Source organism: Acomys russatus, chromosome 12 (genome assembly GCF_903995435.1).
Source record: "Acomys russatus chromosome 12, mAcoRus1.1, whole genome shotgun sequence".
NCBI classification, from domain to species: domain Eukaryota; kingdom Metazoa; phylum Chordata; class Mammalia; order Rodentia; family Muridae; genus Acomys; species Acomys russatus.
The window spans coordinates 61,109,708-61,116,303 of record NC_067148.1 but is presented as its reverse complement, the minus strand read 5'-3'; the positions used below and the strand labels follow the sequence as shown (position 1 = coordinate 61,116,303).

General features: G+C 43.1%; 1 pseudogene; it reads left to right on the top strand.

The window, feature by feature from the left end:
* Positions 1–481: 481 nt before the first annotated feature.
* LOC127196121 (replication factor C subunit 5-like) lies at positions 482–5,374 on the top strand (annotated as a pseudogene).
* Positions 5,375–6,596: the final 1,222 nt, after the last annotated feature.

Genomic DNA, 6,596 nt, shown 5'->3' with positions numbered 1-6,596 from the left:
CTGCCATTCATATTGTGAACAAACAATAGAGAAAATATTCATAGGACCAGTGATTCATCGTTATTTTTTGTTGAGGTAAAAAAATAATAATCTCTGGAGGACAAGAGTACAATGAGCAAATAGCATGGCCACAGAATGACACAGGTTTTCCTGTGAGTGGAATGCAGAAGCAAGGACAGTTTTGATGTAATCAGAACATTCACAAAGTCCTCCTCATTGTTGTTGATGAGTAATTTGATTTAATGACAGACCTTTGCTTGTGATATGTAGATTCTGACAACCAACTTCCCTTTCCCCCTTCCCAAGTAAGATGTTTGAAGTTTAATGATAGTCTTAATTACTATTTCCTGTAATACATCTATAGTATAGGCTACTTCTAAGCTCCAGAATGATCAGAGATGTTCAACTTTTTGACACTGGGACACGATGCTGTCATCTACAAATGGGTAAAGGGGAACTATTTCGAGACACATGCAGCTCGATGGCGCTGATCAAATATGCCCCCTCCAGATGCAATTTTATCAAAAAGAATGCATCGCAGCTCCTGTATCAGGAAACCGTGGCCATGAGCCTTGTGGTGTGGAAGGGAACTATGGCACCCACAAGTAGGTAAAAGAGTCTGGGACAGGTAGGATCTAGACAAGACCCCTACAGGCTCCCTGATCTCTGTGAGCCTCCATCAGCCCCAGTCAGTTGATTCTGTGGAGTTTGTTCTCTTGGTGTGGCCCTGACCGCTCTGCTTTCTCCTATCTTTCCCCTCCTTCTCTGCAGGACTCCATGAGTTCTGCCTAATGTTTGGCTGTGGGGATCTGAACCTGCTTCTATCAGTAGCTGGATGAAGTCTCTCTGATAACCATTCTGCTAGACTCTTCTTTTTTAAAAATATTTTTTTAATCTATTCATATTACATCTAAATTGTTAGCCCATCCCTTGTCTCCTCCCATTTCTCTCTCCCTCCCATTTCCCCCTTACTCCCCTCCCTTATGTCTGTGACTGAGGGGGACCTCCTCCCCCTGTATATGGTCCTAGGATATCAAGTCTCTTCTTGGTAGCCTGCTATCCTTCCTCTGAGTGCTACCAGGCCTCCCCATCCAGGGGGCGTGGTCAAAAATGGGGCACCAGAGTTCCTGTGAAAGTCAGTCCCCACTCTTCACTCAATGGTGGAGAATGTCCTGTCCATTGGCTAGATCTGGGTAGGGATTCGAAGTTTACTGCTTGTATTGTCCTTGGCTGGTGCCATAGTTTGAGCAGGACCCCTGGGCCCAGATCCGCCCGTCATAATGTTCTTCTTGTAAGTGTCTAGGACCCTCTGGATCCTTCTGTTTCCCCATTCTCCCATGCTTCTCTCACCTAAAGTCCCAATAGGATGTCCTCCCCTCTGACCCACTTTCCTGGTAAGTGAACTTTCATGAGACATGCCCCTTGGGCTAGTGTCCAGATATAAGTGAGTATATACCATTTGACTCTGCTTCTGGGTGAACTCACTCATTATGATCTTATCCCAGAACACTCTGCAGGCTATAGGCGGAAAGGTTTTGTGGCTGAGTTAGTGTCTCAATCCTCGAGACACTTGAGGTCTTGCCTGGTTACAGAAGATAGCTGCTTTAGGCTTCTGGGACAACTTTCTCACTTATTAAGGCCTTATGGTTTCTTTATAACCAGTTAATCTAAAATCTCTTTTCACATTCTTCTTACTATCAAAGATCAGAAAATCTGGTTCTTTCCAGTTCTGAGAAAAATGGAAAAAAATACCCAGAAAGATTTAATCTTCAATGATTGAAAAGTTTTTTGAATACTTCAAAGGAGAAATAAAAAATTCACACAATGGAATAATAAAACATTGCTTGACATTTTTCTTTAAATTTTAATAGGCAGTAATTTGATATCTTAATGCTGGCCAATACCTGTTCTGAAACCATGAGTTAGAAATAATTTGGAAAAAAAAAAAAAAAGAAATAATTTGGCTGGTAAAATGAGACCTAAAGGGAATACAATAAAACAGTCTATGAGAGTTTCATAATGCTGATTTAAAAATTTCTATTTCTCTATAATAGTTATATTTCTAATTAATTTTTAGTTGGTATATTAAATAATGGGTTTCACTATGATGTGTGCATTAGCCCACATCACAAAAGAAGATGTTAAAAATAATTTGTCTGGTCCTTACTTCAGGTTCCTGGGACAGAGATTTTAAACTTTTTCAATTTACTCAGTGATAAACATGTCCATTATTCATGGTGAGCCACTCAGACAAAGCACGGATTTATTAGTAAAGTGACCATTGTGTGTCCCTAAGTAGTTCTGGTATGGAGACTGGCTGTGTCAGGAAGACTGAATGTGATCGCAGGTTACTTCCAACCTGTAGAGACAGGAGAGGTTTGAGTATCAGATTCATTCATGTGGTCAGCTATTTAATTAATCACGCCTACTACATAGTGAGACCCTAACAACAACTTTAGACATGGAAACTCTTGTGAGCTTCTCAGTTGGTAAACACATTGATGAGCTAGGAGTCTATGGCGTGCTGATGACCCCTGTCATACTCTTGAGAGGCCTGAACTTTGCACAGAAGTTCCTCTTGCCAGTGGCAAATGCCTTTGTGGCACAGGATGTCTAAATAGAAAGCATGAGGCTACCCTTCTTATGGTCTTAGAAGCTTCCTTACTCTCCAGAGAGTTGCAAGATTGACTGAGAGTAACTGCCATGATGAAAGAAAAGTAGTCCATAGGTGCACAAACCACTTGAAAGAGACACACTAACTAGTTGGGATAAACAGGGCTAGGCAGATATTCACTACTGAAGACCCAGCAAGATGAACAACTTCTCCATGGAGGCTTCTGAAAAAATGGAAAACTATCCAAAGCTAGATACCACAGCTGCTGAAATGTATGCATTCCAAAAGCCCTCTGGCACCCCAACTGACTGAAAACATGATTCTGAGTTGTTAACTGCACTGAATTTACCTATAAATTGTTTAATTAAGCTTTCTATAATCAGGTGGTATTAGAAGCTCAGGATAGACATTTAAAGTCATTTATAGAAGATTAAAAATACAGTTTTACATATTTAAATTATGGCTATTAAAAATCCATCCTTCTCTAAAGTAATAATGCAAAACTAAGCAAAGTGTCTCTTACCTGTTCATTTCCCCTACATCATCCATTGACTGTCCTTATTTCCTCTCATGGGGGCTGAATTGCTAGCCTATTTCTGTCAACATTCTCAGAGTTAGAGGCCATACGCTCCAGGGAACTTGGAAGACGTCAGATTGTTAGTTATTATTATAATAACTGTTCAGTTAAATAAAAGCTATATGAATTTGTATATTGAAGAGTTTCAGATAGTTCATGTTTTAGCCTTGTTCCTTTTGCAATAAGATCTTTCTATTTAATTATTAATTTGGCTGTTATTTCTAGAAAATCTTAATTATAAAAACTGTTTTCAGGACAGTATTCATAAACTACTAACTTTTTCCCCTTAGTGGTAGAGGTGTTATATATGTGATAACTGACTCTGGGTAGGGTTTAACCAAGCATAAATATATATATATTTTAAAGATTTATTTATTTATTATGTGTACAATGTTCTGCCTGCATGTACACCTGCATGTATGCCTGCATGCCAGAAGAGGGCGCCAGATCTCATTATAGATGGTTATAAACCACCATATGGTTTCTGGGAATTGAATTCAGGACCTTTGGATGAGCAGCCAGTGCTCTTAAACTCTGAGCCATCTCTCCAGCCCATCATAAATCGTTTTCATGTAAATTTAATTAAAGGATAGTTTCCTTATGATTTGGGGTGGCTGGAAGCTAAGGATACAGTTTAGCCAAAGCTGTCTTATTTCAAATTGGATGACAAAAGGAATTACGCGATCTGCAATTATATATATATATAAAATCTGATATAGAACACACACGTATTATATATATGTTAGTAAGCTTTCTGCCACTCTGACAGGTGCTTATTTTGGGGAGGGAGAAATGGAGGTCCCACTATTCCTGTAAGCCCCTCAATCTGAGGACCTCCCACTAAGCTCTGTTTTTTTTTTTTTTTTTTTTTTTTTTCTTAACACTTCAGACTTCCAGTAGTGCCATGGGCTGGTGAGCAAACCTTGAACATAAGAATCTTTTTTGGTGTGTGTGTGGTACTACATATCCAAATTCTAGTGGTAATAAAAGCAAAAATCACTATGGGAGGGCTAGGGATGAAACTCAGGTACAGTGTTTGTCTGGCATGCTCAGGGCTTTGGGGTTTAATCCTAGCTAAAGAAAAAAAGCCATTATTGAAAACTGTGATTAGGTCCCGGTCCCGCAGCACCTGTCACTCACGGCAGTGGCCACCCGCGGTGGCTCGTGCCCGGAACCTGCCCTGGGTTGAGAAGTACCGGCCACAGACCCTGACCGATCTCATTTCTCACCAGGACATTCTGAGTACCAGTCAGAAGTTCATCAGCGAAGACCGCCTGCCATACCTCCTTCTCTATGGGCCTCCAGGGACGGGAAAGACATCCACCATCCTGGCCTGTGCCAAGCAGCTGTACAGAGAGAAAGAATTTGGCTTCATGGTCCTGGAGCTGAACGCTTCTGACAACCGAGGAATCAATATCGGTTCGGGGGCCAATCCTCAGCTTTGCCAGCATAAGGACAATCTTCAAGAAAAGGTGTAAGCTTGCGATACTGCACGAAGCTGATGCCATGACTCAAGATGCCCAGAATGCCTTGAGACGAGTAAGTGAGAAGTTCACGGAAAACACCAGGTTTTGCCTCATCTGTAATTACCTGTCCAAGATCATCCCTGCCTTGCAGTCACGGTGCACGAGGTTCCGGTTCGGCCCTCTGACACCTGAGCTCAGGGTTCCTCGCCTGGAGCATGTAGTAAGAGAAGAGAGTGTTGATATAAGTGAAGATGGAATGAAGGCCCTTGTCACTCTGTCCAGCGGTGACATGTGAAGGGCCTTGAACATTCTGCAGAGTACCAACATGCCTTCAGGAAGGGGACAGAGGAAACGGTCTACACCAGGCATCCACTCAGGACAGACATTGCCAACATTCTGGACTGGATGCCGAATCTAGACTTCACCACGGCCTACAAAAATATCATGGATCTGAGAACTCTGAAGGACTTGGCGCTGCATGACATCCTGACACAGGGTCACTTGTTTGTACACAGAGTTGACTTTCCATCTTCAGTTCAGATACATTTATTGACCAAAATGGCAGACACTGAGTACAGACTCTCGGTTGGCACCAGTGAGAAGATACAGCTGAGCTCCCTCACTGCTGCATTTCAAGTCACCAGAGACCTGATAGTGGCTGAGGCCTAGACCCTGCACGGCCTGATGGCCCTGCCTCAGGCCCATCGGGAGCTGGAGGACAGGGGATGTGCTGCCCTGTGCCACGGGGTAAAACCAGTCACAGAAGTCTCTCTATGCAGGGAATTTGGTAGTGTTCTCTGTGGCTGCTTGGAGCAGGGGTCTACAGAGCAACTTCAGTTTGTAACTATCCACACTGCTTGCTTTTTTGTTTGGTTTTGTTTTTCAAGACAGAGTCTCTCTGTTAGCTTTGGCTGTCCTGGACTCGCTATGTAGACCAGGCTGGCCTCGAACTCACATTGATCCACCTGTCTCTGCCTCCTGAGTGCTAGGATTAAAGGTGTGCGCCACCACGCTCAGCCCACTGCTTGTCTTTTATAGGTTAAATAAATCTCTGCCACCCCCCCCCCCCAGGGAAAGGGGCCTTACCTCAGTTTTGCAGCAGTGTTCAAATTGAATATGCTTTAATATCTTCCAATTTGAGCTCAACATCTCCAGGCCCAAGCTTCTGAGCCCGCCCTTCTCACTTGCTGCATCTACTTTAAGTGGGTGCTAGCAGATTTCCAATCAAATATTCTCTGGAAACATGCCTGTAACCTCAGGACTCAGGAGGCAGAGGCAGAATTATCAGCCAGTTGCAGGCCAGCCTAGTGAGACTCTGTCTCAGAAAGAAAGCACTGGCCTTTCTCTGTTGAAAGGCTTACCATCAGGTTCCAAATTCTGTTGTGACAACAGGAAAGAAATTGCGATGACGCAGTTAGCCTTTGTGGCCAGTGGCTGTGTTAAGCCTCACTTGCTGGGGGAGTGATGGGACCTGTAAGTGTTCTGTCTGTGCTGCTGGGCTGGATCTATACCAAGTTCTTCACAGAACAAAGCATGTGCCCAGGGTTCTAATTTATGCTGCCCTCTCCACCTCCATTTCTTTTAAGGCTAGTGCCATAGAACAAACTCTCCTTAGAGGCCAATCTTTATAAAGCTGTTAGACTGCTACTGACAGGCGTCTGGGCAGTGGCACAGAGCATGCGTGTTCACTTGGGACCAAACTCCCTTGGGGCTAGGTGATGGGCCACTGCTACTGACAGTGGAGGGTACCCGGTGCACCATGAGTGACCTGTTCACATTAGCTGTGTGCATTAGCTGTCTGAGGTGGAGATGTTTTCATCTGTGCTGTCAAGGGGAAATCTATGGCTAAGCTGCCAACTGGTATCCTGCCTTCCCTTTGTGCTTGTTCTAAAATGCGATTTTTTTCCTAATTAAAAAAAAAAAAAAAAAAAAAAAAAAA